Source organism: Megascapheus bottae, chromosome 5, assembly GCF_031878675.1.
Source record: "Megascapheus bottae isolate mThoBot1 chromosome 5, mThoBot2.hap1, whole genome shotgun sequence".
NCBI classification, from domain to species: Eukaryota; Metazoa; Chordata; class Mammalia; order Rodentia; family Geomyidae; genus Megascapheus; species Megascapheus bottae.
The window spans coordinates 15060885-15085393 of record NC_143513.1 but is presented as its reverse complement, the minus strand read 5'-3'; the positions used below and the strand labels follow the sequence as shown (position 1 = coordinate 15085393).

Below are 24509 nucleotides of genomic sequence, written 5' to 3'. Positions count from 1 at the left end.
ATCACACAAGCAAACTCTATCACAGCAAAGCAATGGAAGAATTGGAAATACTGAAGTATTGGTTAGAGGAAGTGGCCAAGACTGTTCAGGTCCCAGCAGCGTCATCGTGATCCTCAGCGACGTTGATAGGGTCGTCACTGCCGCGTGGATTCATTCGGGTAACCGCACTTGTAGAAGAGTCTTCATCTTGACCGACATGCTTCCAAGGAGTCTCCACCATCTGACGTGTCAGTCTCTCCTGCCCCCAAATGGGACTGTCAGCATCCTGTGGAAAAACACAAATACTTCCTTGCCCCCACATGAGGACAGGGTCTGGTCCTTTCCAGTTTCCAGAGAGAATATCTTTCCACAATACTAAAGGCACTACTATTTTCTCACTATAAAATAGTTTCATTCTTTAACACTGAGGGATAATCTCCCACAGTGGAACTTCTTTGCCTTATCATGAAACCCTCTCACGCCATGTTGCCCTAATCTGCTCAAGAAACCAATAAAAGTCCTAGCACCTTGGCCAGTACCTTTGCTATGAAGAACAAAGCCATTTGTGTCTGGTCCAGAAGGTTCTTGGCTTCTTCCAGTATCTCTGAAGTTGTGATAGAATAATATCTCAGTTTAGAAAGAATCATTAGCAAATAATTTTTATTAGACATAAAAATGTAATATATACATAAATATGTAACTGTTATTATGTAATCATATATTATGTATTATTTACTATTTATTTCTTATTCCATGTGTCAAGAATTACATATAATTTTATGGATAAATATATGACATACACCTAATTCTTGACACATACAAATTTCCAAGATGAAAATGATCATGGGGAGGTAAATCAAGGCCACCTAATATCACACAGCTGATAAAATCACTTCTCCTTAACCTTTCCTAGCACAGAGCATTCCACCTACGGCTGTCCCTGTGGAACCAGAAATGTATAAAACTTGTGCAAAGATCATATTTGTCTTAGCAACAGAGCCAGGCCCCAGAATGAGGCAAGTTATGGCTTCCAAGGGACAAGCTTTAAGGAAAAGCTCAATCTCAGGTGCTGAGCCTACTTCACTTGGTTGGGTCTGAGATACTATGATGTCAGACCTTTTCCTGAGGAGAATAAGGCTGCCATATTTGTCTAAAAGAGTCAAACTCCTAGCAGCAAAGAATAGAATGTAGGTTAGTACTGGGGCTTGGGACCCGGGAAAAATGGACTTGCTGTTTAATGGTACAAACTTTCAGTTGTGTCGTTAAATTCATCCAGAATATCTGCTATAAGACACTGCATTTGTATATTTACCAGTGTTGGTACATTAATGTAATATTGTTATTGAGTTGTCAGGAGGGCTACATCCTCAGGTCTATTACTTTATCTGCTTTCTGACTGATTTCCTTCTCACCCACAAGGGTCCTTCCTTTTCTCACCATATACTTGTCCTCAAAGTCTGTCCCCAGTAACCCCTGACTGACACCAGAAGTAGATAATTGCTAGCGACTACACTATCCTCCTGGGGCTGTTTGAGTTCTTAAGGTAAGTTTCTGCTGAGGGAAGAAGCACTAAGGGTAGAATCTCAAGTTTTTTTAGTTAGGTTTTTATATGCACTATGTGTGATATTTGGAAGAATATTTCTATTTGGAAAGGATACTGTTAAAATATCTTTAAGACGTAAGAATTAGACTCAGATAGTTAACTACCATGTTTCTCTCTAAATTTTATAGCCAAATTCAGAGTTATTAATGGCCAATCAAATTTGAGAAATCAGCTCTGAGGATCAAAGTTTGAAGCCAACCTAATCAGAAAAATCCATGAGAGTCTTATCTTCGATTAACCAGCAAAAGGTCAGCTGTGGCTCAACTGGTAGAGAACTAGCCATGAAGGTTAAAGGTAAGGAACAGTGCCCTGGCCTTGAAATACTTAAAAGTCCCACTACCAGCACATTCAGGGAGAGAGAGAGAGAGAGAGAGAGAGAGAGAGAGAGAGAGAGAGAGAGAGAGAGAGAGAGAGAGAGAGAGAGGGATGGAGAGAGGAGGGAGAGGGAGGGAGGAAGGGAGAGAGAAAGAGAGAGAGGGAGGGAGAGAGACAAGGAGGAAGAGAGAGAAAGAGAGAAAAGAGAGAGGGAGGGAGGGAGGGAGGAAGGAAGGGAAGGAGGGAGGGAGGAAGGGAATTTGGGAAATCCTATCATTTAATTAGTGCCTGATGCAGAATTGATCTTATTGGTCCATTTAAAAATAGAGGCCAGAGAATGAGCAAGAAAAACTTCTCCATCAGCTAGATAGAGCAGGTGAAATGTCAAATGAAGACAAACCTTGATTCTCTGTGTGCCTGGAAGCTATTGGCATATCCATCCAAGTTCTGAACAAATAAGCCTTTGTATGCCCTTGTGAAAAATCCCTTTGAAGTTCTGGCATCCCGACCAGCAACTTTTCATATCTGGCCATCTTAGAGAAAGGGAGGTTGGGAAACAAAGATGGGAAGGACCAAGAAATGTAGGCGGCCTTTGACTGGCTCCAAGCCCATTGGGTAAACAGACCAGTTCCCTTCTCACACGGATTACTTTTCAAAAATGAAAAGGGAGTATCCAGCTTCACTTGAAATAAAGACGAGGAAATGACTCTCAGCTGTCCACACACAACAAAACAAGAAACCACTGCAGAGTTGTAGAGTTTTTCATCCAAGGTAGGCCAGACAGGATTTTTCTCCCAGATACTGAATATATGTCCCCTTTCAAGAATGTTTACAGTGCTTCTGTCTCCAGCTACCCATAGTCTCTACTTTCTTTAAAGAAGATACAGTCACAGAGTTTCACAAAAAAAAAAAAAAAAAGCTTTGCTTGTCAGAACCTCTTCTTAATTAATTGTATTATACAGATTGAGGTTGTGGGGCCTTTTGTTTTGCATTTAGGATTGAACTTAAAACTCAAAGAGCTGATTTCTGCTTCCTACCAAGCCTCTTGTGTGGTCCTTCAAGAAGGAATTATTTCCTCTCCTACTTTTTTAGACTGGTAACTGGATTGTCATAGTGGTATTCACAGGGAAGAAAGAGGGTTGTATTCAGTTTTAAATATTTAGAGCTAATTACAAGTGTTTATCAAGCACCTATTTTCAACTTAGCAGTGAGCTAAGGAGAAAAATATATATATATTTTAAAAAAGAAAACTTCAACAACACAAAATCTCTGCAATTAGGAAATTTATAAATGGCTTAACAATACTTTCCAAATACAAGAAAAGTAATAAAGTAATAGTTAATAAAATCCATAAGGTGTTAACATTCACTGTAAACAATAATAATTTCAGTAAATCATTGCTAGTGGGGTTATTTTGCATAGATTCCATGAAATAGAATAAAAAATTTTGGTTAGCTATTAAAAAGAGAATGTAAGGCCGAGAGTTTGGCCTAGTGGTAGGGTGCTTGCCTAGCATCCACAAAGACCTGGATTCGATTCCTCAGTACCACATACATAGAAAAGCTGGAAGGGGTGCTGTGGCTCAAGTGGCAGGGCACTAGCCTTGAGGAAAAAGCCCAAGGACAGTGCGCAGGCCCTGAGTTCAAGCCCCAGGACTGGTAAAAAAAAAAAAAAAAAAAAAAAAGGCAATTCTTCCAAAATTAGACACTAGGTTTAATGTTTCTATTTTTTAAAAAAAGAGAGAATGTAACCACTTGTTGTAAACTGAAGTAGAAAGAAGAAAAAGAAGGAAGAGGAGAACTATAACATTGAGATGGAAAGTGAGCACTAAGTAACTTTATCATGGTTAACATCAATGTTAACCAAAATATTATCTAATTTTCCTTAGCAACCTGAAGGTTTATTAAATTAAAAACTATTATAATGAAGAGATGAAAAAATAATTTTCTAAATTATTGAAATTATAGAAGTATTGCCACATGACAAGTGACTTTTAAGGATGATGAGCCATTATGGCTGGTCCTAGTCTCCTAACTTCTTTCAAAAGTATTGCTACCTGCTGTTCTTCATATCTGCATTTTCTCTTTCCCACATGGAAGACTTAGTTAAGACTCATTTGAAAAGCTTGCTGTTGGGTAGTTTAAGTTCACAGAATAAAAAATTAATTTTAAAGAGGGCAATGGAAATAGAATGGCAAACTTTTCTCCCATTTTCTGATAACTTCTTTTATGGAGTTTTGGTCCTTGCTTTTTTTCTCATGAGTTCACTAAATTTGCACTGTTCTCATTCATATTATCTATGCCATCCATATTTTCATCTCTGTCATATTAAACACGTACACACATCCATACACAGAATTAACATGCCACAACTAGCCTTAATACATCTTTGAAAAACTTTCATTTGAAATCAGAACCCAAATATGTTCAACTTTGTCAAATCAGAATTTATTTTATTAAATCTATTCTATCTTCTTGTAGTCTGTGGTATGTGAAAAGACATCGCTAATACTGGATAAGATGAATTGAGCCTAGAATAAAGGGTCCTACATTTACCATCACATATTTCTTTATGTTTGTACATTCTTATGGCCATCCTTCCATATGGCCCAGAAATGCAACTCTAGAAGAAGAAAGAAGAGAAAGGGCCCTTCTAAAATGAGTATGTATTTTTCATCTAGAAATTCAAGCCCAGAGCTATCCATTATAGTGATTAATTTTAACTAATTAATTCTGAAGAGACTTTGACAACTTCCTATGATATCTTTCTTGATAATATCTTCCCCTAATGCTGGAGATGGATACCAGCTCATCATAATAGGAGATAATGTGTTTGGAGTTATGAGCAACTTTTAATGCACATAACCATAAGGATATTGTTTTCTGATTAAAAACTTATATGGATATTTCCAATCAATAGTCAGTGATTAATACCATCTACCTGTCTGAAACAGTAAGAAAGAGAGATGGCATTGGCCATCGAGCAGCATATATCAATAACACCAAAGTGAAAAATAAAGGAAGCAATCCTTGCAGCCAGCCCTGTTTACTGTGTGAAGAATTTCCAGGCTAAAGCTCAGCAAGCAAGAACCCAGCAGGAATCTAGGAGAATAATGTCTTAAACAAACAGATCCTAAAGTCCAGGAAAGACAGAGAATTAACACTCAACTGCAATTTCTCAAAGGAAATGAATTACACAGAGAAAGAGTCTCATCAGAGTCTTCGGTTGCATTTTGCATGTAAGGGAAAAGAATTACTCATAAATCTGGACAAAGAACCTTCCTTGAAGGACCAATTCAGATCACACAGGCAGGGGAATGGTTTGGGTCCCTAGAAGTTTAAAAAAGAAAGAAAGATTTCATAAATCATAGAACACCAAACTGAACATTCAGGAAGATGCTGACTTAAGAGCAGAGAAAACTAAGTCCTAGACTAAAGGCTACTCTAACTCCACTGACAAAACTAGAACTCTTCCTGGTTGGAATCATTTGCTCCCCATCCTTGACTGACTTGTCTTTGAGGTCTATCCCAGAGCAAAAAAGAACCCAGGTGAGAAACAGTGCAGGGGTCTGGTGCATTTCCTACTTTCCCTGTGCCTTACTGTGTTCCATTTAGCAAGCAATGAATACAACTCTCAGAAGAAAGTTCTAAAGGCTGATGTGCCCATAAATCCAGTCAGTGTTTAGGGAACTGGTGATGGCAACCCTGAAAATGGTTTACTTCCTTATGGTGGACAATGTGCCCATTGTTCAGGGAGATTGCTGCATCCGAGTTATGCAATTATCCACATAATATGTTAAGGCACTGCATCTCCCAGTGACCACATGTTGATATTCTCTGATCTTCTCACCCCTGACATTTGCTTGCAGTTCGATTCGATGTTAATGAGATCAGAAATTTCTTAAACTTTCCGATGTTGCCATCGGAATTAAAATTTAATCTCATAAGGACTTTGCAGAAAAGAGATTTTTTTAATCTCTCAATAGGAGCTTTTCATATAATATATTTATAATACACTTCATGTAATATGTTTAGGAACTGAAACAACAGTGCTGTGATTTTATTCAACATATCCGGTTCTTGTAATATAAATCTTGTTTATATACAATCTTGTCACAGTGGTGACAACGCTACCTACAGTCTTCCACAAGCTTGGAGAGACACGCCATCCTATTACCCCAATATGCTGGGTGTTCTTTGATTTCTGAACCAAATTGCTGACTTCTTAACTGATTAGATTCGAGTTTGGGGTTAGTGTCTGGGAAACAGGCATGCTGCAAAATTTCAGGGGATGCCTGGGTAATATGTGAAACAGATACTTCCTGTCCCTGCTTCTCTGCTGCTGGCATATTTTGCCCTTGTCTGGAGGTCTACTCTGATGAGACCCAAGACACAGGATTTAACATGTGTCTTTTCTTTTTTGATATTCAATGTATGATTATCATTAACTCAGCTAATGGAAAGTCAGGAAACTACTATTATAGTCTAGTGAGGAAAACTACATCTTGGATCGCTCATCTTGATTTATCTATAGAGGCGGTAACAATCTAAATGTAAGACACACTGAAAACTCAGGTAGCATGCTTCTCTGGCTTTCTTTCATCTCACCCATTAGTGCCTACTATTTTGAGAGTTCCAGGAGAGGAAAGAATAGATCAGTTCCCCTTCAGTCTTACCTTAGGAGGGATTTGAACTGATCCTCACACCTGGTCATTGACTGACATGTGCCGCTGGAAGCTCTGCCTTCCTGTTTTAGGTGATGTAATTAGCACTCCAGAGCCTGGGTTCCTTTCAGGATTGTTGCCTGTTCAGGAATTCCTTCCAAGGATCAGGAATAAAAGAACATGAGATCAATTCCTTGAGCCCAGAGCACAGAAGTGGTTTACAATCTTATTTAAGTTTCTTCACAGGGTTCTTAAAATGTATTAGAAAAAAATACGTTGTGTGAGTCTAATGAACTCCATATTTTCTTTGCCAGTTCTGTCACTTGAACTCAGGGCCTGAGTACTGTCTTTGGGCTTTCTCAAGAGCTCAATCACTTGAACCACAGCACCGCTTCTGGCTTTTTCTATGTATGTGGACCCAAGGAATGGAACTCAGGTCTCTGCTCTACCACTAGGCCAAACTCCCTACACTAAGAAGCTCCATATTTTTCCCCATGTTTTTATGGCTAGAAAAAAGCAATACTTTTATCTGAAGTATACAATTATCTTCAGTCTCACTTCATTTTTGTCCTTCAATTATTTAGTTGAAGCAAAATTAAATGTAAGCCCATTTCAAAACAGAATTATCCCATGATCACCCTTTCATTATGGTATTTCCATCTTCCTACCTCGGCACAGCATGAAGGAGTATATGACGATGATGATGATTGATGATATGAAGGTGTCTGGAGGGATTATTTGCATTAATGATGGTAAGGATCAAGTGTTCTTATTTATTCACTTACACATTTGAGCTATTCAGTGTTCCATGAGGTTTTGTAATTTTGTGATTTAAGATGACTTTCTGAAAGTTGGTATTTTCAAATTTATATTCAAGGTCATGCTTTCTGAAAGAAAAGTCAGAATCAAAGTGTAAAGCTAAAAAAAAATCATTGTAAAGACACCAAGATGTCTGGGTGGCCCTAGCTTAGGGCTGTGATATTTATTAAGTGTAGGTTTAAGACAAGCAGCCCCCTCTCTTCAGATTCATTCATTATGCACTGCAGGTTGCCAGCCCAAATACAAAGGCTATCAGGCAGCCACTGTCAACTAACTGCCAGCAATGCTTTATATGCATGGCCTAGGCAATGTCCCTGAATGTGATTTGATTTTCCCTTAAAGTCTCCCCCAGAAATACAGACATAAGATTTTGTGTCCATAAGTGTTATTTATTCACCTCTGAACATCTTAGCATCTTAACTAAATGATAACTTAATCTCAGAAAAAAATGAGTAGCTGTGTCATAGCTAAGACATCCTCAAGACAAATGATTCTACGATTTTCAGAGCTGATTGGTACTGTGACAAATAGAAATGACTTTAGTATTATGGTGAGGCTTTAAGACATGCAATAGAAAAAGTAGTATAGAGATCCAGGCAAAACTGGGAACAAGTGAAACCCTAAGAAATGTGTGTAGAAAAACATATTATTATGGAATAAGAGGGCTTTTCTTCCAGAAGATGTTTTAGGGAATGGGTGTAAGCTTCAAGTGAGAAGATGTGGCAGAAGTCATATTACAATATTTCTATGAAGTAATGAGAGAGAAATTTAGATTTGAATTCTATTTTGAAGTTTTCAATTTAATTCAAAGTGAGTGACCATTAGGGAAAACTGGACACTAAAAATGATAAGAAAAAATATTTCTACCTATTTTATTCATTTTTATGTTATGAAAGTTTTCCAACAGAAACCAATATTTGCCTTGATTTTAAATGAACAGAATCACAACATGAATTGCAGTAACAAAAACTATCTTTTAACTAAAGACCCAAATATCTTTGTAGAGAACAGAAAACATGAGACAATGTCTGGAGAGAAGGGAGGGCAGGTATTGCACTCACAGAGGAGTCAACAGTAAGAGATACAAAAAATAGGTGTTAATTTACCCCCAAACCATCTCTTTGCGTTCTAACAAAAGAATACTCAACTTCTTAATAGATTATTTCAGAACAACAGTTGTTGAACTCTACCCATTCAATACACAAATATTCAATATATAACTACAATCTGTATGCAAGCATATGTAATAGACAAAGCTGGATCCAAAAAAAGAAAGATCACCCCTACTATAAAGATTCTCTTGTACAGTGGCTCACAGTAGTAGTTCCAGCTGCCCAGGAGGGTAAAAGCTGAGAATTGTAGTTTGAAGCCAGCCCAAGAAAACAAATTAGAGAGACTCTTATCTCTAATTAAATAGTAAAACACCAAAAGCAGCAGGATGGCTCAAGTGATGGAGCAGAGTACTAGCCTGGAAAGAAAAGACATGAGTGCAAGACCCTGAGTTCAAACCCTGGTTCACTTGAACACATATACACCACAAAATCTATCTGTAGATGGTTATACAATTATATTCTTAATAAATATAATTTTCAAAACGAACATAATTTTCCACTTCATTTCTAACACAAGTATGAAAATGTTCCTGGGTTTTATCTGTTCTTCTCAACAAACAGTTAAAATTTGATTATATTAAGGAAAATTGACTCTTTGTCCCATATATAAATATCTGTAATTCTAATTTGGTATCAAATCTCTATGGAAAAGTCCATTCTTTGGTGAAGAGATTTTTGTGTGTGTTCCTCTGATAAAACATCTAATTGGCTCCATTTGGTGGGGGTGGGGGACATTTTCTTTGTCTACCTAATTACCCTGGGAAAACTTATTAGTTTACCTAGCTGAAACTAAACAGTTATACTATTAAACAGGCCAATAAAACTAGGGCTACAGAAGGAATTGTAGATTTACTGGCCAATGGTCTGAGTGGACTTCATCTCTTTTTTGTTTGGGGGCTGGAGCTCAGGGCCTATGTGTTGTCTCTGAACATTTTGCTCAAAGTTAGAGCTCTACTCCTTTAACCACAGCTCAAATTTGGCTTTTGGGTCATTAATTGGAGATTACAGTTTCACAGACTTTTCTGCCCAGTCTGGCTTTATAAACACAATCCTCAAATCTCTACCTCCTGAGGAGTTAAGATTACAGGTATGAGCCACCAGTACCCTATAAATTTGTCATATTTTAAAAGAATTTCATTTTGGGGAACTTGAGAAATTGAGAAGCATATTAAATTCTCACAAACAAAAGGATATTTTATTAAATACAACTATAAAATGACATGATTCCTGTGATTCTGACATAACTATGTAAGGCACCATAATGAAAACACAGAGTTCATGTATGTAACAATATTTATGAGCTTATCTTAGTTTATCTATTTAATTTCAGTTTTTGAAATCCACACTTACTGCAGCATACCACCCTCTGCTGACCTTGAGGAAACACTACACTTGTGAGGGGAAAATGGCATGGGAGGGAAAGAGAAAGCTAAATATAGGTTGAAAAGAGAAAGAGAAATAAACAATTCAAATTGGAACCTGTAGTCTTCAACTTCTAGTCTTCCCTATAGTTTACTATGCATTAAAAATAAAGCTCTTAGTTGGGCACCAGTGGCTCATACCTGCAATCCTAACTACTCAGAAAGCTGAGATCTGAAGATTACATTCAAAGCCAACCCAGACAGGTTTCAATTCTTCACAGAAAAAGCCAGAAGTGGTGCTCTGGCTCAAGTCGTAGAGTGCTAGCCTTGAGCAAAAGGAGCTCAGGAACACCACTCAGGCACTGAGGTCAAGCCCCAGGAACAGAGAAAAAAATAAAATAAAATAATGTGTGTTTGTCTTATATCATAAAGATCAAACATAACTTTTTGTTTGAATCTGTTGTAAAATTATTGTCGGGCAATGTTAATCTGTTCGAGTCGTGTTCTAAAAGATCTCCCTTCCCTCCCCATGGTATCACCCCTGGCTTTGAGTACAAAAGCTAGGAGACAGTTCCAGGCTCTAAGTTCAATCCCCAAAACCAGCAACACACACAAAATTTCAAAAAACTTGTATGTATAAACATGAAAGCACTTGAAAAGTGTACACCCCAGCTATAGCAATTGTTACTTCTAGTATGTATAGAGCTTTATGCACTTTGGTGAGCATATGTAAGTTTTATTTAATGTTTTTTTAAATAACATGAACCTAACCCGAATATGTCACATTTTTCCCTTTACATTCTGTTTCCAAGATTCCTATTTTAGAACGCAATTGTATTCACTCAGGCATTTATAAAACATACAAGAGACATATGCTTTATAATCTAATCTACAGTCAGCTCCTTTTATAAGCGATAGGCATCATACAAAAAAGGATGAATGGGCAAGTGAGAAAATGCCATTTAAATGGAAATATCTCAAGCTATTTAAGGAAAAGAGTCAATTATAGTATTTACCCATAGGGAACAAAAATACAGGTATTTTGTTTTGGTAAGTTAGAAGGAGGCAATGCACTTGGTCATACGTTGCATTTTCCAGCCTCTCTTCCCATTACCATTTGGTCAGGCTTTGTCAAAAAGATAAATAAGATCTTTAAAGAAAACTGGCTCCATGGGGGTTACTGGTCCCTCCCACATCTAGCTGCTCAGAAGATGGAAACCATGGAGGGTGCCGTGGTAGCTTGTTCAGCTTTTAGACTGAAAACCAAGAATGAGAGAGCAGAAAGAAACTGGTAGTGTGATTCCTGCTCTCTCTAACCTCTTTTACCTCTACTTTGTAGAAGGCATTGTGATCTTATGCTTTCTCTTATTCCCAATCAATTGTGACAAGCAAAATGGTTTTCAGAATGAAAAAAGATTGAGCCAACTCTGGTAAGTCAATACTGTGTGGTAAGGCTTGGCTGGACCCAGAGGGATGCAATAGTCCTCAAGTGGCATTTGTGCCACTTGAACTTTACAGCGGGGAAAGTCCACCATGGGCAACTAAGTGTTCAAAAGTGCAATATGGTGGCAATTTAGTTACAAAAAGAGAAACAAAAGTTGGTTATGAGGAAATGGGTCAGGTCTACTTTTAGAAATGCTATCATTTCATGACAAGATTCCAGCAAAGATGATTTAAAGGTAGTTTTTTTAACAATTAATTGGAAAGGAGTATTAACTAGTATGCTTCATAGATTCATTGAAAATGTGTCACATAGAACTATGCTTATTTCCTTCTTTGAAATGGAAATGTGTTCCATAGATTTTCTGGCAATGGTTTGCTGGCTATGTGATTCACAATATTCTTTGTATAAAGGTGGGAAGATGAGCTTGGAGTTTAAACAGGTGAATTATAGCAGTTTGGACAGCAGAAAAGTGATCCATTGGAAAGATGGACAGCAGACATGAGGAGAGATTTCTAGTGAAAGTTCTCAGGGGCATCTGTTATGTCCTTTGGGTGCTTTTCATTATTTCTTGACAAAGCTGCAGAATTCCTTCATGCATAACATAGGCAACAAGAAATCAAAAGGCACAATGAATAAATTTAGGTTATAAATCTCGTCTACACATGTAAAGTGAAGGACTGTCGCTAAGATGATGAAAATATAACATGGATGATTATGATGCATTGAGAAAAGGTCCAGGAAATCTATGCTATAAGTATAAAATGGGGCTGAACATGTGTTAGAAATTCAGGCTACATTAGTCCAAATTGAAAGCAGTCAGTCAACGGAGGCACACAAGTAAGGGTAGACCTTCAAATTAAAGACCAAATGGTCACTTAGAAGGCATAGTAGAGAAGAAGGGAAACAAAAGGCAGGTGTTTAAGAAACAGTCTGTGCAATCAACCTTAATCAAAGGCGAAATAATAACGCTCTTTCTTTTGTTTGAGATTGCATGAAACTGATAAAGTCATTAAAATACTCATTCATATCATCCACTGGATTTTTGCGACCTCTTTCTTTATTGTCAGGATAGTGTATAGATGGATTACAGTCACATTCATCATGTAGTAGTGCATTACTTCTCGAACACTGATATCCCTTTCTCATGCTTTTGTCCGCATTTTCCTCTCCAACCCCCTTAGGATCATCTTGTTTTCCCACTTCCCTTCCCTATTTCAAATAAACCAATAAATGTATATACAATATACTAGGTAACAAAGTCAGACACAGTAACAACATGATATTAGAGATTGAATGTCAACATATTCTTTTGAATTTTCTCCTGCATATCCACGAGGGTGAGAAAAATCACGATAAAAATTGTCAACATCTGGACTGAATCTGCCTTTTCCATTTGAAAAACACGACCAGGGATTGAGGATTTAGCTAAACAGAAGAGCCCTTGCTTAGCTATGAGTTTGCACCTCAAACTCAAAAAAACAAAAACTTTGGAAAAAAGGAAACACCATCAATAGTCCAAAAGGAGAGGGGAAAAAAAACTTTAGTTGTGCAAGTAGAGAAAAACAAATGTACTCTCTGCCCTACAATCAGAGAGCTGACTTTCCTAGTGGAACAGACAAATTCCAATGGCAAGGTGTGTGTGGCGGCGGGGGGGGGGGGGGGGGAACATCCTGAACCTTTACAGTTCAGATCAAAGCCATCATTGCGCTCAGGCATCATGAGAACACACTCCAAGTTCCCGATGCACCCAGTAAGCTGAGTCATTGCAGATTAAATAAACATGCTGAGTTGAATCAAAAAGTAAATAAAGGGCCTCTTGTGACATAAGTTTGTATTTACAGAAATGCTGCCACTAAAAGCAATTTAAATCTGGACTATTAAAAAAATGTCTCCCAAGTTTACATTAATTGTACAAAGTATCCAGAACTTAGGGTCTGGCAAACCATGTGACAAAGTTTTTTTTAAAAAAAACTCAGTTGAATTATCAAAAAATGTTTTAAGCAACTCTAAAGCAATTTTTAGAAAGACTATTAAGCCTATTCTAATTTTTACCTAATGATTGAAAAAATAATATCTTTTTGATGACACTAGTGAATATGAGAAAGGCAAATAACATACTGAAGCAGCTGTTTTACTGATGTCTAAGGGGTTTGATCTGATACTTGCCTTTAACTTATCTGTAATGCTCAAGGAAAGTAATAATCAATGGAAAACAAATCCAGATACAAAATCTTCCCTCTGAGTCAGCAAGCTCCATCCGTCTGTTTGTCCACTTGGAATGTCTTAGATGAGAAAAATTGCCCTTAAGTGGATCAGTGCCTGGCAACTTACTGCATCCTGCAAGTATAAATATGATCACTAACCAGGATATGGTCTTTCCAGAAACAGGCAATTATAGTATGATATACTGAGGGCTGGGATAGAGCTAAGAGAGAAAGGAAAGAAAGAAGGAAAAAAAGAAAGAAAGAAAAGAAAGAAAGAAAGAAAGGAAGAAAGGAAGAAAGAAAGAAAGAAAGAAAGAAAGAAAGAAAGAAAGAAAGAAAGAAAGAAAGAAAGAAAGATGGATGCATGGAACCCAACTTGGGAAAATATCTGAAAATCAGATCCAGGCACCAATGTCTCATACCTCTCATACTAGATTCTCAAAAAGCTGGGAGCTTAGGGTTCAAGTTCAAAGCCAGTCCAGGCAGAAAAGTCTAAGAGGCTCTGTCTCTAATTAGGAAACAAAATGCTGGCTCCACATATGGCTTAAGAGGTACAGCACCAACACTTTTAAAAACAAAACTGAGTTAAAGCATGAAGTCTAGAGTTGAAGCATAGTACACTAGTTCACATGCACTCACACATCAATTGGAGATCGTGATGTTCGAAGAAGGTAATTTGAGAATCAAGCACTACATGATTTCATTCATATGAAGAATTTAAGGGTTAGCACAATGAAATTGGATGAAATTGAGTGGATGCTTACTAGAGGCTGAACAGAGTTAAAGTGGGGAGGGAAATGTTTTGCTGTTTCAAAACTATCCATGGCATTTGTGTGTTGTTTATCTGAAAGGTAGGATTTTTAAATGTTTTCCCATGAAACAATGTCACACATCTGAAATAAGTTGTTCAACCTCACAAAGCTCACAGGTAATTCAGGGGGACTGGTTGTTGCTGAGTGATGAAAGGGCAGAGCCAGAAAATGCATTAGGCAGAGCCAGGGCATTTCAACTACCAAAAGCCAAGTAGTGGTGGTGGTGGTAGTGGTGGTGGTGGTGGTGGTGGTGGTGGTGGTGGTGGTGGTGGTGGTGGTGGTGGTGGTATTTCTTTGCATATTTCTTTCAGTGATGCTCTTTCTTTATCACAGTATATATATATATATATTAAGTAGTTCTACAAAGGAGTTGCCATTTAACTAAGTTTATGAGAACAACGTATCTTCCAATTGTCACCGCTTTCCACATTCTCATCCATCTGTCCCCTACCCACTTCTTACCTCTTCTTAGTTAGAATATACACTGGAACTTGATTGCATTCTCCCCCACTTCTATTCATTTGTTTACTCCTTTCCCATCGGGCTCCACATTTCCCTTTTGAGTGCCCATTGTCTGTTGTTTTATTTTGCTGAACTTTGCCTTTGCCTTTGCCTATCTACAATTGTATTGAATGTGTGCTTCACAAGGACATCCTACCAGGCATGTTGGCAAAACAGAATGAAATTACAGAGCCTGGAAGTTCAAGATTGTTAACCATTCTCCAAGTGTGAAAAGCTGGGAGACTGAAACAGACAGAATAGGAGTTAAGGAAAGAAGTAGGGATGGAAAGTTTATTAACAAATACACAATCAAATCAGACCTGATAAGAGTTTAGAAAGTAAGGGAACAAAACACCCTAGAGCAGGGTATTAAAGACAGTATGCACAGCCTCTCAAGAACCAGATTCTAGACTTGCAAACATCTCTTGGGGGTTGGTGATTATCAACTTATTGAAGAATTATATTAGGGGAAGTGACAGTGTCAGGTAGAAAGATAGAGGAACTATGGAAGTAGCAAGGGCAACAGAACTAGGCATAAAGGTATGGTCTACTGCAAGAGACCAAGCAAGGAAAGGTGTGTTAACAGTAAATGTGGAAAGACAATGATAGTCTTAGGAAAAATTCATGGAAGCAGAGCTATTATTGCTCAGGGCAATAATACTACTCAAGAAGCTGAGATTTGAAGACAGCCTGCCAGAATCTTATCTACAAGTAATCAGCAAAAAGGTTTGGCTAGGATATGACTCAAGAGGTAGAGAACCAGTTGAGAGTGGGGGAAAAAGTCAAGTATGTGCTTTAAAGCCCTGATTTCATTCTCTGAGTTCCAGGACACACACACACACACACACACACACAGGAACTTTAAGGAAACTCAAAGATTTGTGACTCAGGCTTCCTTAACCAGGGCAATTGGACAGAATTAAGCCATTCACTAATCCCTTATTTATCATAGACATTTATTAATTCGTCAGTTTCCAGTGCTAAGAAATGTCCTAGGAACATATGACTAGGTAAATATTTACCTATATATGTATATATATTTATCGTTAAATATTTACATATATATGTATAATATATATTTGCACTCCAACACTGGGGAAAACAATAGCAGTAAAGCAAACAGTGTTTGAAAATTACTTCCAAGAAAGCAACTCCCTTCACTTTCAGATCAGATCAATTATAAATAATGGCTATCACTCTTTTGAAATGGGGCATGCACTTTTATGATAGCATAGAGGATAAGTTTTTATTTTTAATTTAATTTTTCTTGTAAATATAATGTACAGAGGATTTACAGATACATAAGTCAGGTAATGAATACATTTCTTTTGGAATGGTGTCACCTCTTCTCTCATTTTCTCCCAATAGTTCCATCTCTACCCACCTCTCCTACAAGGTGTATGTTCCACTTTCAACATATTGTCTAGAGAGCATCTCTGCTGCACTTTGTCTATCATTTGTCCCGCTGTTTCTGTGATTCCATTTACTCTCCCCATGTCAGATAAATTTAAGGACAAAAGATACAGAAGTCAAAAATAGCAGCAAAAGGGAAAACACAGAAACAAAAAGTAAAATTACGCAAAACTCTTGTTTCCATTTCTTACTTTTGATAAGCATCATTTTATGTGCTATATGCATATAGCTCTTGAGCCTTTGTGATCCTCTCCTAAGAATAACCTTCTTTGGGCTCACTGTGTGAATGCTTAGAGGACAACTTTTTAATTTGCAGGTAGCCTGCAGAGAAAAGGGTATCTTCTCTTGATCTGCTTCTGAGAAATCATAATGCATGTGGCTTCTTTCTCAAATCACCATTTCTGCTTACCCAGAAAGGAAAGGATGACTTGCCCAGTTTCATGGCACTTGATGCTCACAGACCATGCTCTATAATTGAGGAGAAGCTTGCAACAGCTCAAATGCAAGAATGAGTATGGCCATTTTCTCTTTTTCTTCTTATGACTAGGTATAAAAATTCCCTTTACATTTCATTAGTGGTAGTAGTTGTTGTAATAGTATTTTCCTGGTACTGGATTTTGAACCTTGTATTTGTTACAATTGCTTTCCCAGCTGAACTTTTACTACTTAAGCCATGCTGCTCTTGTGGAATGTTCTGACCAGGCTTCCTTTAAATCATAATCCACATGATCTCCAGCTCCTGAACAGGTAGGATTAAGGTGTGAGTCGCTGGCCCCTGGCTTAAACTTTACCTTTTTTTTTTTTTTTTGCCAGTCCTGGGCTTGGGCTCAGGGCCTGAGCACTGTCCCTGGATTTTTCTCAAGGCTAGGGCTCTACCACTTGAGCCACAGCACCACTTCTGGCTTTTTGCTACGTATGTGGTACTGAGGAATCGAACCCAGGTCTTCGTGCATGCTAGGCAAGCACTCTACCACTAGGCCAGACTCCCGGCCCCTACTTTACCTTTTTTAAAGGACCAATGCATCTTGAAAGTCTTTCCAGGTCAATAGTCAGCTTGCTCATCTCTGAAGATGCAAACAACTTCTTTGGATGGTGGAATCATAATTTATTTAACCATATATATGCCCTGAAACAGTGTTACCTTTAGAAGACAAGGGAAACTTGACATCAATCAGAGAAGAACTATGCCAGTAGCAAGACTGCTTGAAAGTCACTGAGGATTTCCTCAGCTGGTCTCAGCTCCCATCACTGATCCTAGGGGTCAGAAGGAACAGTGGCAACTGGCTGTTCATCCTGAACAGGGGCACAAGTAGATGAACACATTACTGTGAATTGTGAAAGCCTGCAAGGACCCTGCATAATTGAAGAAGAAAGTGATGGCTTGAAAGGGAACACAAATGTACCATGGACCCTTGAACAACTTATTGGAAAGACACATTTCTTTTTAAAAGTGAATAAGCTAAAATTGATAATATGCATATATCTTCTATCTTCTGCTTTCACTTTCTTGTTACTATTTTCTTTCTTTCTTTCTTTCTTCCTTTCTTTCTTTCTTCCTTTCTTTCTTTCTTCCTTTCTTTCTTTCTTCCTTTCTTTCTTTCTTTTTGGTTGGTCATGGAGATTGAACTCAGGGTCTGGGCACTGTCCCTGAGCTCTTCTGCTCAAGGCTCGTACTTTGCCACATTTAGCCACAGCGCCACTTCTGCTTTTCTGACCGTTAACTAGAGATAAGAGTCATGTGGACTTCCCTGACCAAGCTTGCCTCAGATCAGTCCTCAGATCTCAGGCTCCTGAGTAGCTAGGATTGCAGGTATGTGACACCAGCACCCACTTACTATTATTCTTTATGTTTGCCTTGTCTTTTTCACTGTAACTTGGAAAACATTCAATTAGTGCTTAACTACCAAACCTTAAGTTCTTTTTCTGGTCTTCCTTTGCTGTCATTCATACACAGCTCCTGACAGGTATCCCTGCTAAAATAGAAACCGATAAGACTGACATTTGAATCCTACATGCAAATCTTCCTTCACTGTGTTACTAGTTCTTCCTCACCAGATTCTTTTATCACTTCAGCATTCCTGCCCTTGCTTGTTCCTTTCCTCTATATTAGGCTTCCTCAACAGAAATAATGGCACGTTTTGATATCCAACCACAAAATAAAACTTTGTGGCCATAATAATATTAGATAGATTCACATTTAATATAAGAAATGGTAATAATGACAAATAGATACAAATCATAGTGAAGAAAAACCTTGTTAATAGGAGACTGTAACAAGCCTAAGTGCATTTGCACCATTTAATAAGAAAATTTTAACTCTATAAAGTAATAAAGAGAGAACTAGCAGGGGTGCTAAATAAAATCCATGATGTGAGGCCAAATGAAAGGACTTCCAGGACATGGAAACAAGAGCCATATAATCTGTGATTGTTGTTCTTAATGTACTGTTGTTTCTCATCTTTTTTGCTGTCCATTGATTATTCCGATATTGTTACAGTATCTTACCTTGTTATCTGGTATATCATATATATGTTTATTTATTTGAAATGGGATGGGGAAGGAGGAAAAACAAGATGAGGGGAGGGGTGGAGGAGGGAAATGGGAAAAAAATGAGAAGGGGTATCAATGTTTGTGAAGTAATGTACCTTCTATCTAGCAAATATAATGTAACCCTTCTATTAATTACAATAAAACTAAAAAAAGTGAGAAAAGGAAAAAACAAATCCATGGTGACAGTGGGAAACGTACAATGATTTTTCTCAGTAAATTAGAGAGCATTAAAGATGTCTTATAGCTTACGACTATAATTCTACCTACTTGCAAGACTGAGATCTGAGAATCATGGTTCAAAGTCAACCTGTCCAGGAGAGTTCATGAGACTCTTTTCTCCATTAAGCCAGGAAAAATTCAGAAGTAGAGTTGTGGTTCAAATGGTAGTGTCAGCCTTAAGCAAAAAAGTTAAAGAATAGTGTCCAAGCCCTGAATTCATGCACTAGTATCAGTACAAGAAGGAAGAGTGAAGAGTGGAGAAGAAGCAATAGGAGCCTTATCTGAACACTGAGGAATGAACTTGATTTCACTGACATTTACAGGATTCCATCCTCAGCATTTCAGAATACAATATCTTTTCCAGTAGAATGGAGCATTTACCAAAATAGAGTAGATGCCAAGCCATAAATCAAGTCTCAACAGATTTCAAAGGGCTGAAGTAACAACAAGAATGCTTTCTGGCTTCAGTGGGATTAAGCTAAAATCAGTAACAGAAAGAAAAGTAGGAAACTTCCAGATATGTTAAAATTAAGTAATACATTCTGAATGGCCCATGAGCCAAATTAGAAAAGTTATATCCCACAGATATGTGCAGCAAAAGAACCGAAGCATAAAGAAGCAAATACTGTATGGTTTTAATTATACAAAGTTCTACAACATCTTTGATAGTGAAGATTAGAATAATTTATTTCTTGTGGGCAGATCACTATTTCAGAGGTTTCTAGGTCACTGATAATATTCTAGATCATAATTTTTGTGTTACATGCGTTTATCTCAGTAAAAACTCAAAACTTGTATATCTTAACAAAACATCAGTGGCTCACATCTGTACTACTAGACACTCAGGCTAAGATCTGAGGACTGAAGTTTGAAGCCAGACTGGACAAAAAAGTCCAAAAGATTTTTTTAATTAACCACAAAAAAAAGACAGAACAAGAGCTGTGGTACAAATGGTAGAGTGCCAGCTTGAGCAACAAAGCTAAGAGATAGCACCTAGTCCCTGAGTTCAAGCCCCAAAGCAACAGAACATTAACGTTTCAACATGAGTATTTACAAAAAGGAGCAATCCAGCCTTTATTTTCTCTATAAAGGGGATCCAAATGGGGAAAGAGGAAATGAAACTTTCCCTCTTTGCAGATGACATGATTCTGTATTTAAAGAACCCTATAGACTCTACTCCCAAGCTCATTGAGCTGGTTCAAAACTTTGGAAAGGTAGCAAGGTATAAAATTAAGCCTCAAAAATCAGCTGCCTTCCTCTACGCCAACAGTGAGAGGAATGAGGCAACAATCAGGAAAGCAACTCCTTTTGCAATAGCCTCAAAGAAAATAAAGTACCTAGGAATTAACTTAACTAAGAATGTAAAGGACCTTTTTGATGAAAACTTTAAAACCCTAAAAAAGGAAATTAAAGCAGAACTGAGGAAATGAAAAAACCTCCCAGGCTCCTGGACTGGAAGAATCAACATTGTGAAAATGACAATCTTGCCAAGGGCTATCTACAAATTCAATGCAATACCCATCAATATCCCAATGTCATTCTTTAAAGAAATAGAAGAGGCAATCCAAAATTTCATATAGAATAATAAAAGACCCCATATAGCAAAAACACTTCTTAGCAGAAAAAACAGAGCAGGAGGAATTTCAATACCAAACTTCAAGACTCTATTACAGTTATAATAATCAAAACAGCTTGGTACTGACACAAGAACCGGCCTAAAGATCAATGGAATAGAACTGAGGACCCAGATATTAAACCACAGACCGATGGCCACCTAATCTTTGACAAGGGAGCGAAAAAAAATTGAATGGAAGAAAGCCTCTTCAACAAGTGGTGCTGGCAGAACTGGTTAAGCACCTGCAGAAAACTAAAGTTAGATCCTTCTTTGTCACCTTGCACTAGAATTAACTCCAAATGGATCAAAGATCTCAGGTAAAAGCTGACACACTGAAAACTTTACAAGAAGGAATAGGAGATACACTAGGCCTCCTTGGCACAGGTGGAAACTTTCTCAACAAGAACCAAGAAATGCAACAAATCAGAGAAAGGCTGGATAAGTGGGACTGGAGTAAACTGCAGAGCTTCTATATGGCAAAGGACATAGCTAGTAAATTAATTAGGAAGCCTACAGAATGGGAGAAGATCTTCACCAACCATACAATGGACAAAAGCCTCATATCTAAAATATATCAACAGCTCAAAAAATTAAATCACTCCAAAACTAATCTCCAAAGAAACAACCATCCCATTAAAAGATGGGCTAAAGACTTAAAGAGAGTCTTCTCTGAAGAAGAAATAAAAATGGCCCATAGACACAGGAAGAAATGCTCAACATCTCTGGTCATAAAAGAAATGCAAATCAAAACAACTCTAAGATTCCACCTCACTCCAGTTAGAATGGCCAGGATGCTGGAGGGGATGTGGCCAGGAGGTGTCACTACTACACTGTTGGTTAGGAGTGCAAACTCATTCAACCACTATGGAAAGCAGTATGGCAGTTCCTCAAAAGACTAAACATAGAGCTCCCCTATCACCCAGCAATCCCACTACTTGGCATTTACCCAACCGTCCAGAAACAGGGGCATACTAAATCCACTAGCACAATGATGTTCATTGCAGCACTATTTACCATAGCAAAGATATGGAACCAACCCAGATGTCCTGCAGTTGATGAGTGGATCAACAAGATGTGGTATTTATACACAATGGAATTCTATGCTGCTGTCAGAAAGAACGACATCCATTTCTAAGGGAATGGAAAGATATTTTCATTTTTTAAAGTAGTTCTACAGCCGAGTTGTTATTCACTGAGGCAGTGTATGATTACAGTGTGTCTTCATCAACATCCCTCCATCACAATCACTTCAGTTCACACCTCTCCTTACCACCCAGCCCAGGGGCTTAACATCCTGAGAGTTAGAAGCAATGCATGTTCCTGTCTCCAAGATAATGATGTTACCCGTAATATCACCACTGTCATAATATCCTGTGTGCTTCCTTGTCCTTGTCCCTCCCTATGTTGTGTTATTCACTATTGAAAAGCCCATTTTAGGTTGACAAATATCTCACAGGCATGTGACTGGGAGTACAGTCAAAGGCACATTTGAGTCTGGAGGCAGTTACATAAAGCTATCATATTATATTAATAAAGAGTATTCTCTAAGCCTTTCCCTGCCAGAAACCATGCTTTTGTGTGTTAAGTATCCTTGCACATGCCACAAAAAATCTCCTTAACTAATAGTTTTTCTCCAACAGATACTGTTGGCTTGCAGAACAGAAACAACAGGTCCAAGGTCAAGACATGAGCCCCCACTGTCTGAATCTTAAACACCAACCCCTTACTGCCCTTTCATAGACAGGAAGTTTTCTGCATCTCCATAAATATTCTCATTCCAATCCTGAGTATCCACCCTGGTGGCCTGAAGAATAGCAAAGACCTCACTCCTAACACCCTGACCATTAAGACAGGGTTTTGCACAGGCAGCTGGACACAGGCATCCAGAGCAAAGGCGTCTAGCCTCCTGGAAGGAAGCCACAAGAACAAAGCTCATTTTCTTATACCTTGGGAATCTCAGGACCAAGCCTAATCCCCCAATCTCACCACCATGCCCTAAGTTCTATTCTCTCTAAATGAGGATCCGACCTGAAATAGGGGTAGTATAGTCCCTAAGGCCCCAAAATACCAAGCCACACATTCCACAAACTAGAATCCAGCGTTTATTTTTAGTAAGGACCCTACTGAACATGTAAGAGCTGTAGGCAGTCAGAACATACAGGATGAAGCAATTCCCTCCTGGCCAAGACCCCTCCCCAGAGTCCATTCTCTCTACCTAGGAATCCTCACCACAGAGGAGAACTAAAGAATACCAGCACCCACAAACACTAAGCCACGTCCACTCACCAGAACTCTTCTCCTTGTGTTCACTCTCGATTCAGATACCACACCGTAATCACAGTGGAGATTATCTCAACATGACAGCAGTTTTTCAGGTAGATTCAGCTGAATTTCTAGCAGGAGGGATTCTTTTCACTTAACTGACATTCTGGGATCCCTTAGTTGGATGGTTGGTTCTTTGGTTGTGACTTGGAGAGGCAGAGAAGGACCAAGAGAGACTGCACTCAGATGTCTTTGCATTTAATGTGCTCATCTCTATCACAGTGTCAGCTTCTTGCTCTGCCTTCCTCACAGGAAATGCGGAATCCTGGCTTAAACAAAGAAAAAAGCATGTTTTGTGAGATCTGGACAAGGGCTGGTTCAAGGCTGTCTCGTGTGTTGAAGGCACTGGTCCTTACGAATGAAGTCATAGGCTGCCATGCTTATGACTACATTCAATGGATGTCTTAATACATTACTCTTTGGGGATTTGTGTTGCATGAGTTGCTTTTACTATGTAGAAAAGGGAAAGAGGCCAAGTTTGCATAAACATTCATAACTGTATTTTTCACAGAGTTCTTCCTTCATACTGCTAAGAAGTACCAGTCAAGAAGGTGAACGTTATCATGAAAAAAACCCACTTTGTCAGGGCAGTGCTATGGGTACAAATAAATTCAGTCTTTGTGTCTGAAAGTATTGTCATTATTCATTCTTTTCTGAGGGGCCCAGATGCTGGACTGGCTACTGTTGACAAGATTTGGGGTTTTGTAATTAGTTTGTTGAAGACTGAATGTATTGGCCTATATCTCTCTGGCTTCCCTTTTTACTGAGAAAATCAATGATAATCTTCCAGGAAATCCTGAAGGAAATCTACGGGTTAGCTAGATAGATAAATGTTCATAATGATTCTGAGTATATGCTCTAAATGTCATATCAAACCTGCATTTGACATCCATCCAAATTGAATGAGAATATAATATGCTCAGAGTTGCCCTTGTGGTCATTCTACCTAAAGATCATGCCGAAATTAAGTAGAAACAACAAGTATATTGAAAAATATGACAGGTTTGAGTTCTGATGAAGTGGTTGACCTTGAGCTCACCTCAAGGTCATACTTGCAGCTATATCTGTGCTGATAATCTCCTGTTTTTTTAAATAATTCAAATGTTATTTAAAAGTGATTTATAGAAGGGTGACAGTTGCATTAGTCAGGTAATGAGTACATTTCTTTTTGAGCAGTGGTAATTTTTGAGAAAAGGACTTGCTTCTGTTGTAGGCAGGAACCTGAACCTTCATCTTATTTTTCATTTACCACCTTGGCTGGGATGAGAGACATGTACCACCATGCCACTTCCTTCTCTGGACTCTTATGGACTATTTTGCCCAAGCTGGCTTCAAACTAAAATCTTCCCAATTCCAACCCCATTAGTAACTAGGATTGTAGACATGCACCCTCTAGGATTATAGATATTAGCACTCTTACAGGACTTAAATCAATAGAAATATTAACTATCAATCTATATAACCACCTAAGAAAATGTAGGTATAGTGGTGATGCCCATCTGAGCTGGGGGCCTTGGCAACTCTGACATCACAGGCACCTTCGTGAGGTAACAATACCATGGCCATATATATACAGG

At 38.2% G+C, this 24509-nt stretch overlaps 1 long non-coding RNA gene across 5 annotated transcripts; it reads right to left on the bottom strand.

The window, feature by feature from the left end:
• Positions 1 to 71: 71 nt before the first annotated feature.
• Positions 72 to 24509, bottom strand: LOC150063034 (uncharacterized). 5 transcript variants are annotated; one of them, XR_016535385.1, is made up of 4 exons: positions 24399 to 24509; positions 22897 to 23197; positions 519 to 583; positions 72 to 265 (listed from the first exon to the last, which is right to left on the bottom strand). It is a non-coding gene; the product is annotated as an uncharacterized LOC150063034 (long non-coding RNA). The 5 variants fall into 5 exon arrangements; XR_016535384.1 differs by lacking the exon at positions 24399 to 24509 and having other exon boundaries at positions 22897 to 23237; XR_016535387.1 differs by lacking the exons at positions 22897 to 23197; positions 24399 to 24509 and adding an exon at positions 6573 to 6707.